This window comes from Chamaea fasciata, unplaced genomic scaffold, assembly GCF_029207755.1.
Source record: "Chamaea fasciata isolate MVZ Bird 193981 ecotype frontalis unplaced genomic scaffold, bChaFas1.0.hap1 SCAF_1, whole genome shotgun sequence".
NCBI lineage: Eukaryota > Metazoa > Chordata > Aves > Passeriformes > Sylviidae > Chamaea > Chamaea fasciata.
This window is the reverse complement of record NW_027094086.1, coordinates 32,280,791-32,293,134: the sequence shown is the minus strand read 5'-3', so window position 1 is coordinate 32,293,134 and position 12,344 is coordinate 32,280,791. Positions and strand designations below refer to the sequence as shown.

At 45.1% G+C, this 12,344-nt stretch overlaps 1 protein-coding gene across 2 annotated transcripts in view; it reads right to left on the bottom strand.

The window, feature by feature from the left end:
• STAU2 (staufen double-stranded RNA binding protein 2) overlaps nucleotides 1–11,912 on the bottom strand; it is a 172,425-nt gene extending 160,513 nt beyond the window's left edge. For both annotated transcript variants that reach the window (XM_066180164.1, XM_066180171.1), the window contains exon 1: nucleotides 11,826–11,912. The gene's annotated coding sequence lies outside the window, so the exon portion shown is untranslated. The remainder of the gene's footprint in view (nucleotides 1–11,825) is intronic.
• Between the last annotated feature and the right edge of the window lie 432 nt (nucleotides 11,913–12,344).

Genomic DNA, 12,344 nt, shown 5'->3' with positions numbered 1-12,344 from the left:
GCAGTCAGCTCAACCTCCCTTTTGAATTACTACACAGAACAGGCATATTAAAACAACATAAAAGGACTTAAAACTCAGAAAACCGAGGTAGAAACTGCTTCATCTTGCACACTTCTTTCATCATGAAACCATATCTGTTCCCTAACTTCCAATATGATGTTGATCCAATTTGCTACAAAAAGCATGCAAGTCCCTAAGTCAATGACCACATTACCATTATCAGAGAATCACATTAAGTGGGAGTACATATTATCTGTCACTGATTCAATCCTTCTACAACAACTCAATTTAAAATCGTTTCATGTAAATTTGAAAAGAAAAGTAAAAAAAACAAATAAGGCAGACAATTATGGAATCAAAGACTAAAGATTTTCTCAATCAACAAAATGGCCAAACATGGGGACTTTTGCTGCCATTTAATTATGATGTGTTAGCAACAGGGCAAGAACAGAAGTCTCACCCTGCAATCAAGTTTGGATTCATACAACTTGAAATACATAGAATATGTCACAGAGTAAATATAATAAGCAAACATTTAGAATGTAGCAAATTACTTAAACCAAAACAGCAAAATTCAAGTAACTAATACGAAAATTTGGTGATTTACAAAGACATCTATGTACACAATACCTCTCACACCACCACAGTCACCAATATTGTATGGCACTGCTGCACAGTGAGATATGAAGACTCAGATAAGGATTAAAGACATCTATAATTCAGGTTTACAAATATAAGCAAGGTGTCTAAATTGTCACTGGAGTCAAAGGAAATACAGCATGGGATTACCATGGTTTAGCAGAGTGTTTGCATGGCTAAGATTTGGCAGAGGGGATTACAGGGGTGGCTCCTGTGACAACCTTCAGAAACCTTCTGTGTCCAACTCCTGGACAGGGCCAACCCCTGGCAGCTCCAAAAATGGACATGCTGCTGCTCAGGGCTGGGCCAGTTAGGGATGGTGGTAACGCCTCCAACATTTTTAAGAAGAAGGAGAAAATGAAGCCCTTGTGCAGTTATAATTGCAGGCAGAGAAGGGCAGAGCAGGAATATGTGAGAGGAACAACTCTGCATACACCAAGGTCAGTGCAGAAGGAGGGACTGGAGGTGCTCCAGGCACCAGAGCTGGGAGTCCTCTGCAGTCCATGGTGATAGCCATGGTGAAGGTGTTCTGCCCCTGCAGCCCATGGAGATCCATGGGGATGCAGAGATCTGCCTGCAGCCTGTGGAGGAGAGCCCAATGCCTCCCCATGCATACCTGAGAGAAGGCTGTGAACCCATGGGAGACCTGTACAGAGAAGGGCCCTGCTCCTGTATTGGAGCAGCCTGTCTTTGAAGGACTGCACTTCATGGAACAGTGACCCATGCTGCAGCAGTCTGGGGATGGACTGCTGCCCATGGGATGAACTCATGCTGGAGAAGCTTATGGAGAACTGTGTCCTGTGGGAGAGACCCCACGGTGCGGCAGGGGAAGGACTCCTCTCCCTGAGCAGTAGGAGAAAAAGCAGGTGATGAACCGATTGTAACTCCCATTCCCTGCCTCCCTCTGCTGCTAGGGGAGGATATAGAGCTGGAAAGGAAGGAGGGGTAGGAGGAAGGTGTTTTTAAGGTTTTATTTCCCCTCTTATTATCCTGCTCTGATCTTGTTAGTAATAAATTCAATTAAGATCTCTAATTTGAGCCTGTTTTGCCTGTGATGGTATTGGGTGAGTGATCTCTCCTGGTCCTTATCTCAACTCATGAACCTTTCATTATATTTCCTCTCCCCTGTCCAGCTATAGAGGAGAGTGAGAGAGCGGCTTTGGCGGGTGCCTGGTATCCAGTCAACCCACTACAGTCTTTTAAAGACCCAATACACAATGCCAGCTGAGATGTCCTGAGATACCACATTTGGATACCTGCCTATTCCATCAGCTGCTGCTTCAGGAAGCAGACATTCTCTCTGAAGACTCATGCCACATCTGACACTGCAAGAGGCAGGCAGTTCAGAGAAACCCTGACATGAAGAGGCAATGAAATGGCAATAATGTGTGTATTTAAAGAAATGTATTACACCAGTCGTCAGTATAGCCAGCAGACCCAGGGAGTTATTCAAGGTGATCAACAAGTAGGCTTCTAATTTAGGATTAGCTAACCACGCAGCTGAGTGGCAGCTGAGAAGCAGACAGGGTAACTTAGCGTCTCAAGCTGCACAAGATGCCAAAATACAGGTAACTGAATCCTACCCAAAGTCTACTGCCAAACTTGTCCTCAACAAGTGATCATGGATGTTACTAAAACTAACAGACACAACTACAGAAGTAAATAAGCTCCCCTGCAGAGACATGTCTTTTCATAAGGAATGACAGAAAATGCAGGGGTTAGGGCACCGATTGCAATTGCGCACATTTGCATGAGCAAGAGTCTAAAAACTTGTAACAAGAGAAACTTAACAGAAAGTGGAGCACACTGACAGGGAGGAATGCAACTCTTCCCTTGCTTCCCTGGCAACAGCGAGGCTCACATGAAAAAGCTGAGAAAAGAGCAACTCAGGCCACAGTGCATCTTACTGTGTACAGTAAAACTAACGACCCCAGACTGCACACATGGCTAATTTTCTATTATATCAAAGAAATCAGCCAGGTCCTGCACACACCACTCAAAGACTCAAGTAGAGACTTCACAGACAGACGTGACAGAGGTTGTAAGTAGAGAAACTTTACGAATATTCACCTAGAAAAATTATGGGGAAAAAGATTGCTATTCTGCATTAAAATGGTAAGGGACATCAATCCGATTATCAACTTGAAGATTTCAATGCCAGAAGAAAACTAAAAGATAAAGAAAGCCAATCTGTTACATCAGAAACTGAGACAGTTTGACATCTTAAAACATTTCAACCTGTTTATAACCCAAAGCCCAAGGGGGAAAATCAGTCTGGTTTACATAAATGTTTGCTATGTTAAGATAATCTCATCAGAAAGTCTCTCTCAATTTATTGTTCCTGTCCAGAAAACAGAAAAATGGTATAAAAGCCATGGAAATTTCCAACAGCCAGTACAAGCTAACCCAGTTCTCACAGTACCACAAATTTTAAGCTCAGGAAAGACTCTGAACCATCCAGACAGAATACTGCTTCAGACAAAGCCATCAGTTTCACCCACCCTAGACACCCTGAATTATTACAGGGAAGAAAATAGGAAACTCCTTCAAGAAACAGCAAGATGATCATCAGAGCCTTCTTTGTGGGAGGCCTTTCTCATCCAAAACTCATCATGGTTTGAGGTAGATCCCAAAAACTAGCTTATAGGTGGCCATAATGCCTTACAGATCAGAGGCAGGACACACAGACTACCCACCACTAGAAGAAATACCCTTTTTGTGTTTGCTTACTCCACCTGAGAGTAAGCACTAACCCAAAGCACAAGAGCTGGCTGTCCAGTGTCCTAACTCTTCAGCCCTCTCCTTTACCATGACTATAAACTACTTAAGACTTCTTGTAAACTGGAAACTTGTATCTCCACCAGACACTGGTGATACACAGTCACATCTGTAACATTTTTTTTTAAAGATTAAGTGGTCATCAAACCATCTTCAGATACAGATACCTCATATTTGCCCTATGTTAAACAAAAATGAGTTAGTCAGTTGTCCTGAAGAAAAATAGCTGAATAGAAGGGAAGCCTAAGCCACTAGTTTAACAATCAATCATCAGCTTAAAAGCAGAGAAGGGGATTAAGTAAATGAAAAAAACATGACTCAAACTTGACACACTGAGGCTACACACTTGTTTGCATCAAAGCTGTAATTGGTTCCTTATTTGTGATATTAGAGTCTAATCTGAGGTGCTTCCAAGAATCTAGCTTCTGATTTAATTAGTATTTTGAAATTTCTCTCCTATGTATTTCTAAAAGCAGCACTTTTTTTCCCAATTTGTGCTAACAAGTAGTAGTTACATTCCTAAAATCTCCAATAAGCTTTGACTGATTTTAAATTACAACATACTCTTACTTTAAGCAAAGCATCCCTCCAACTGTTATTTTGTTCTGAAGTAGGCAAAAAATTACTTCTTGATTTCAATCCCTAACTAGAAATTGCATTTTATTAATGGAATTCAGAAAGTCATCTCAGTTTTCCTTAACTACCTGCGACAAACTACTTCTCATATAATTTGAAGTAGCAATTTTGGTAAAGTAGCAGAAACATGCCTTTTTCTTTGAAATTAAGTTACAGCTCCTGCTACCAGCCTGCCTCATAGTGTAGTCAGCTGGCTACAAGATCCCCAGAGAAGGTGGTTTCAGTGGACAAAGCAACAGGTGTTATACTCTAGTGTTAGAAGTAGATAAAATGGTGGCTTGTGTGCTTTTTTTTGTTCTCTATGAGTGTATTTAAACAAAAACACTGTATTTGACAGCTGAAGTGATCAATGCCCACGCTGAAGTCTCATACAGTTTCCAAGAAGTTGCAGCTCCCAAAAACAGCTGGGGTCAAATTGCAACCTTCTGTTCCTGAAACATTCCTGGAGTTTCCCCTTGTCGAAACTCTTCCACAGACAGTTTTTGAATTGGTATAAGATAATAGGAATAAGATAATGTTGACATACAGTTCATACAGAGACTAGCTCTCTGCTTACTGGGGGACAGGACTGGGCTCAGCACTCTCTCGGAGTACCTGTGAGATCAGGAGCTCTGCATTGATTTGACAGACCTTCCTCCCTCTTTTAAGTGCAGCCCTCCTCAGTCAATGAATAAAGGTAAAATAATTTCTGAGTATTGGATTGGGCCTACTAAGTGATCTGACTAAAAGTAAGCACAAAATCTAAGTTTTCAACTGGAGGAAATTAAGTTTAAAGATGGCGTGTTTGTGGGCAAGGTCATGATCAACGCTAAACATTAGCTGAACACTAAAAACCTGCCACAAATTGAGCTGCAGCACAGAGGCTACACACAACTGGCAGGATGGCAAAAGTTATTTCTGGAGTTGAATCAGCAAGGAGGACACTAAAGTAACAACAAACAACAGAAAGGAAGAGTGCTAGTAAAAAGACATTTGTTTCAAATTGAGCCCACTGTGAGGGCACAGAACCAGCGTAACAAAACCAGGCTTCTTCCTCCAATTTATGTCATAGTGTTTAGGAACACTAAGTAGGATATGTCATAAAATAGCAAGTAAGAAACCTTCATCTATACAGCTGATGATTCAGAATAACTTGTTTCCTCAGACCAAAGGAAATTATAAGCATAACTACTGCAGGAAAAAAATGTAAACAAACTGAATTAAAATTTGGAATTGTCTCAAGTATTTTTACGCAGATAAAGTCAAAAGTAAAACAAAGGATAACTCTGGCTTAAAATGCAAGTTGATGCAGTGGTATCATGAAATGATTCAAAATACTAGGAAAGAATACCTGGAATTGAGCAAAAGCAAAAAAAGAAGTTTGCATTTATTAGGAATGGCAATGCTGTAACATCATAGGCTCACAACCACCTAGAGGATGGATAAGTGGATCATGCTCTGAGCTGTCCTTCAAAGAAATGTCTTTCTTACCACTTGCTGTACTTTCAGGACTCCAGGGCCATTAGACTCAGCGGGGTAAAGTTAGCTCTTGTGACTCTGGAACCACCCTAAACTAGCGTAGAAGAACAAACTTGCTTTTCAACTTGCAGGGAGCTAACGCTTCTGTTCACTACTAAGACTCCTGCTCTTTGCCTTCCAAATCAAATTAAAAAGAGTACTTCAAAAGGGAAACAGGACCCCATTTTCTAGGATCTCCAAAAGAACATGTGCTACAAACATATGCCTAATACAGTCTAACCCCCTGAAAAAATGGATGTTTCTTGTTAACAAAGGGTTGTGCTCCTAGCCCAAGGGTCATCCAAAGTCTATCTAGGTTGCAATGACACATAACAGAGGCTTAGGTAGAAGTGCTGACCCCAGAGCTGTGGAACAGATCTGCAATCCAGCACAACAGCAAAGACACCACATTCAAAAAACAGGCCCTGGAAATAGAACTGCCTCAGCTAACCTTGTTCACCTGCAGTGCTCTGTCCTGTCCTATCTTGGGGATATGTCAGGTGTACATCTGAAGGTACCTATTTCTCCCATGCTTCTGTAAGCTATGGGATACCTGAGCAAAGGTAAACAGTACCAGTATTTAAAATAACAGCAAACAAAAATCACTTCTTTTTGCTGTTAATCTCAAAATTCCTAGTGAGCACAGGATTGGTTTAAAAACCTTGAAAAGATTCAAATTACTACTGTGCCCAAGAAAAAAAAGAATTTCAAATCCAGGATGGGCAAGTTGATGTTTACATTTCTTTTAAAATACTTTAAATACACTTAAGTTTCACCAGCTACAGCAGCTGCTTGCTCTTATGCCTACTATAACCCTGTGAGTGTTACAAAGTATCAAGGGGCTCTGACTGCAGTGAGATTTGAGGAGAACCATAGGAGGAGATAAAGTTTTACAGATACCCTGGAAAGAGAAAAGGTCTCCAAAGCCACCTCCTCTGGTGAACTGCCACCGACAGTAATTTGTGGAATGGCCAGTTTCAGAAGAAACTTGTAATGTAACAGCCGAAGAATTTAATTAAATATTAAATTCTTCTCATGGGACTTGGCAAATGCTTATGGTTGCCTGGAAGTCCAGATCCAGAATGTCTTCATGAATGGCAACTCCATCAAGTCCATGGAAAACTGATCCAGTCCTGGCATCTTCAGTCAGTTTTAACTTGCAAAAGGCTCTAAGTAATAAAAACTGACCAGTTGAAAACGGGTGAAGAAAAAATGATGTGGGCCACTCTCCCTTCTGAGGAGGTCAAACCCCATACCTAACCCAAGAGAGAATGTTGAAAGATGCCTCTGAAAAAAACAGGAAGAGCTTTAACTGACTCCTGACGAGCTTCTCATTCCCATTCACAAAGATGAGACAGCCATAGCTGCCATGCAGAAGCTGAACACTCATTTAATACAAGACTAGTAAGTGTCTTGCACTGAATTCTCAGACGGTCAGAAAGGTTTTCAAGAAAATCCCTCTTGAGTCATTCATTACAATTCCCAGGCCCTAAACAGGTACAAAAGGAATGTCTTTTGGGTATATACTCTTAAACAAAATGCCCTCTAGGATGGACATTGCCATCACAGATGAAACACTATACAAAGCAGGCAGGTTGAAATACTATCAGAGACACAAACCTGAAACTAAAAGCAGAGAAAATACTTTCCACAATCTAGAGAGAAAAAAGCAACATCGTATCTAGGACTGAAGAAAGACCAGCAGAAGGGGGAAAAGCAAAACAAACAAACAGTTAACATGAAATTTTAGATTGTTTCTTGTTCTTACTTTGTCTAACAAAGCCAAAACTACTACAGAGTGTTATTTCATTATTATTTTGTTTGTATCAGAACAATTGGGTATAACTGACCCAACATTGCCCTCTACCAGGCCTACATCTCCACCTTGGGAACATTATCTTGATTTCATCCTTCAAAATGTATCAGTTGCATGGATGTATCATCTGGGTGACATGGTAGAAGTTCTTTATCACTTGCAGACAGTTATTTATCCAGACATTTCCAGTTACTGATATCGATCTGCATGCTTAGTATACTGATATTTCCTTATATTCATATAACACTGCTTTTTTAAACTGAGGCCATTGTAGGAGAAACCGGCCACCACAAATACCTAACAGGTGCAAAAAATAAGAAACAAAGACTAGCAATAGCAATAAAAATTAGGTTACTCATCTCTTTTCTTGATCCAACAGGTAACCATTTTCACTGCAAGACACTTGCCAAGAAATCTGGTCTCCTACACTCAGAAAGGTTTCCTTTAGCCTGGAGGCAAAACAGCCTCCTCAAAGCTGGCAAGCACTGAAACTGGAAGTGGAACCACTGTGACCCACAGTAAAAACCTAAACTGAGTTTTCAGAAGATGAGAGTGTAAGTATACCCTTCAAGTGAGCATGTGCTACTATGGTAAAAATCTTAGTAAGCTAACTTCTTCCAGAATCTAAGGATAGGAGGTTAATCCATGCTTGATATAATAACTGGCTGCTGGATATAACCAGGGACCTCCCCAAACACCAACAGGGATCTGAGCTCGAAGCCTGAGTTCTAACCAGTCTTAAAAGTACCCCCCCCCCATGACTTTATTGGTGACTAAATTAGAATATTACGGGGATACAGAAGCATAGTAGAGTCACAATATTAGTAATTAAATATGAAAAAAGTGCTATTTACCAGGAAAAATTGAAAATTCATAATTTGATTTTATTTGGTTAAATAGAAATAATATGTAACATTATAATGATGTATTGTATAGATGAAAAATTGACTAAAGCAAATACAAAGAAGGAGTATGACAGAGTATGGCATATTTCATTACTGGGAAACACTCCAAAAACTACCAGTTTAACAAAAAAGACCCACAAAACAAAACCCGAACCACAAAACCACTTGTTCTTGAGATGAAGTATGAACAAACTTTAGCAGTTACAAACATAGATGTGACTTTAGTGTTACACTACCACAGATGGCTTTCCAAAATTCATTTTTACATTAGGAGTTGTGACAAGCAATTTTTTTAATTCTAAATATTTTCCAGAACAATGCCTGAAAAGACATCTCTCAGATTCTTACTGAACTCTTGATCTTTTAATGCAAACACACTTTGGATAATGGCGGTTGTGACTCAGTGCTGACAATGAGCAGACCCCCTAAACACAGAGCCCTTGACTTTTAATATGTATATATTAATTATATATGTGTGCTAACTACATTACACAGAGGTTCCATTTCCTCTTTTTACAGTTTGTCATGCACTCCCACCAATTCCATTCCTCCTCATTTACTACCCTTTCCTCCCTGAGGAAAACTGCCAGCCCAATTCCCTGACCTGCCTCTGCAGGACCCCTGCCTTGTGCTCTTTATGCCCCTCAGCCAAATGGAACCCCCTGTCTTTCTTTCTCTTCTTCTTTTCAGAGGAGAGAGAATTCAATAACTATTGTGAAAAATACAGGCTATGTATGATCCAAAGATTAGAAATGCAAAATAAGAGGTTCTGGCAAAAGAAAGGCTTCTTTTCCTACAGATTTTGCTGTTGGTGATAGGAAATAAATGTAAGCAGTGGAAGGAAAAGTGAAGCTCTGGTGGCTCATTAACAGAAGTTATGTTGTTTCAGTTATCCTGAAAAAATGAAGTGTTAGGTCCTTCACCACCACATCAGTGATACCTGCATGAGGAAATAGATACTTTGCACTCCAATCAGAAAAAATCTGTGCCCATATCTATCAAACATATGCCCCCAAATGGCACTAAAACCCACTAAAACACTTCCTTTATAAGGCCAGCTCTCCAATGGAATAATACCATAGAAGATGTATTTTCGGGTGAAGAACTGGACATAATTGATGGGAGTTTTTCAGTGTTTTCAAAGACTAACAAATCAATAGCCACGTATTTTGGGTAGGTCAAAACAAACTGTCTAGATAGAGCATGACAGGTGCACCTTTCCTAATGGCTAGAGACCCAGTCTTGGAATCGGAGGATCTGCTTCACTATGGCTTGTTGCCTAACCTTCCCAAGGTCATTTGTCACTACACTTCACAAATAAAACACATAGTATCCTATTCACTTCCCACATTCACAACAATGTAAACCAGAGTCAGAGCGAAGTTTACAAAGCTGTGGAGGAAAATCAAACCTTTGCCCCCAAAGAAGAGGCTGAGGGTGTTAAATACGTATTTAAACTTGGTCCAGTCATTAAAACACCTCTGATCAGGTTCTTTGGCAAGTAAAATTAGAAAGTTTCTTTACAATCTACTAGCTTAAATCAGAAGTGAAGATTAGTCAACTTTATTATTATTTTGACGTAATTCTTGGGGAGCAAGGTAGGTTGAACTAGCAAAAGGATACATAAAGACTTTGGCCTCCAGGCTGAGCAGCCTGAGCAGGACCCAAGCTGAACAACATGGCTGAAAAGTTGTCTGCAAAGAAAAGAAAATCTGAACTGTCCCTTTCCCTCAGAAACTACAAATAAGCAGGCAGCCTCAATCCTGTTCCTAGCTGGCAGCAATAGGAATCTTCGCAAAGACTGGCAGGAGCAGAAATCTCTGTCTTTCTCTCTCTGAGTTTTTCTAGGTCAAAGCCAAGGTTCAGCAGCTGGAAATCAGTACTGGAAATCTTACACTGCTGCTGACTTTCTAGAAAAAAAAAGATTTCATTCAGAAATCTGTCAGCCTGGCACTGTTTATATAAGCAGCAATGTCACAACAAAGCCAATACAGAACCTCCTTGTAGTTGGCAACTAGCTTAAATGCATTAGTATTACTTCACTGGTGTGGACTGCTAACCTGTAATTGCCACACAACCTAGGAACACCTTACTCCTGTGCAGCTGGATGCCACTGGGAAGCGTGAGACACAGCAATGTATGCTCCCTGACAGAAGCATAGTTCAAGCACCCTGAGCCATGACAGAACAAACAGCCTTCTCCTTGTGCCTTGCAACACTGAAGGTATTCATACACATCCCTCAGTACTGTTCAAGACAGTATCGCACGTAAAGAGAGGGACTACAACAGCAGCACTTTATCTACTCTTTTGTATAGCATAAGCTTTTTTTTAGTACCACGGTAGTTGCACTGGGAGCATTCCAAACATGGCTTGAGAAGCTTACGTCTTAGTATTCACAGAAACAGCTTGCTGGCCGTAAGGCAACACCAGCCAGATACACTTCAGGGAAATTTCCTGCTTGGGTATCACTGACTTGTCAGGTGGGACCATGAGCATTACAAGGCAAACAGCTTTGCTGCACGATTCCCTCACAGCTAAGCCCAAGCAGCCCACACTTCCCCAGGAGGGCATGGCTGTGACTTCCAGGCCTGGCTGCAATCAAGATGAACTTTTTCCCACCAGACACCTGAACACTGGGAAAACGCCACCCAGCCCATGACAAGCCTGGACTAGGCAACTTCACAGCAGTGTCTCTCTGGGTCCCACCTCAACGACGGCCCCAAACCGTCGTGCTGGGCGAAGGCCGGTAAATGGCTCCGCTGCCCATCGCTGGAAGAGATGCCGACATCCATTTTGGGAGTGGGAGAGCCCAGCACTGATGGCAAAGTTTGGGGCCCTATCCGAAGTTTGGGGGCAGCACAAGACGTGCACAGAGAGGGTTGACTAACACACACGTACAAGCAACCCGGCGGCTGAGCTGTGAGGTCCGCGCCGCTGACCGGGCGAGCAGTGCCGGGCGCTCCTCTCCCCGCCGGCGGCGGAGCGGCCACTGCGCGCCCCCGAGGCCGCGCACCGCGACAGGGCCGGGCGGGACATGGGACGAGGAGCAAGTTCGGGTCGCACAGAACTCCTTCCCGGGGACTGGGGCAGGCAGGCCCGGCGCGGTCCCCGCCGAGCTCGGCCCCGCCGCACGGCCCGGCCGCGGCCCGGCCTTGGCGCAGCGACCGCCGCCGGCAGCAGGACCCGTCTCCGAGGAGCTGCGGAGGGGATCCAGAGGGGGCTTCCCCGCGGCCCCCGGGGGCGGCAGCGCTGCCCACCTGTGCCCCCGCCCGCCTCCTGCGCCCCTCTTCGGGCGGGCGGCTGGCGGCGGACGGGGGCCCCGGGGCGGATGGCGGGGTGGGCGCCGCCGCCCCCCGCCGAAGAGGAGAGGAGCGTAGCGGGCCGGCGACGCCGTGGCGCAGCAGCGCCCGCACGGCCCCGGGGAGGCGGGGGACGCCGGGGGGCCGGCGGAGCCGTCGCCCGGGAGCCACGGTGGCGGCGGGAGGAGCGGGAAGCCAGGACGGAGACTAGTACATCGCGGCTGAAGCCGCCCCCTTCCCTCCCTCCCGGTTACCTGCTTCCCGGGGACACTTTGGAGACGCCTCCAACATCGGCAAACACTAAAGAGAACTGACCCCGCCGCCGCGGCGGCCGCCGCCGGCCCCAACCACTGCGCCCCCCCCGCCCTCCCGCCGGCGCCGCCGCCCCGCCCCGCCGCCCCCGCGCCGGGCGTCGCCCCCCGCGGCTCCCCTCCGCCCCTCCTCGCCGCCGCCCCCGCCGCGCCCGCCGCCCCCGGGGCGCTCCCCGAGCGCCGCCGGCGCCGCGCTCCCCCCGCGCCCGCCGCGAGAATGGCCCCGTCCGCGGCCCGGCCCCTGCCCGACCCGGCGGCGCGCAGCGCCCCCAGCGGCGGCGCGGGACCCTGCGCTCTCCGCCCGCCCCCGGCCCCGGCGGGCCCCGGCGCCCGGCGCTCACCTTCCCCCGCCGGGCCGGGCCGGGGCCGGGCTTCGGCACAAGGCGAGGCCTCGGCACCGCGGAGGAGGAGGCCCCGACCCGGAGAGCGCGGAGAGCAGCGGCGCGGGTGCTATGCGGGCCC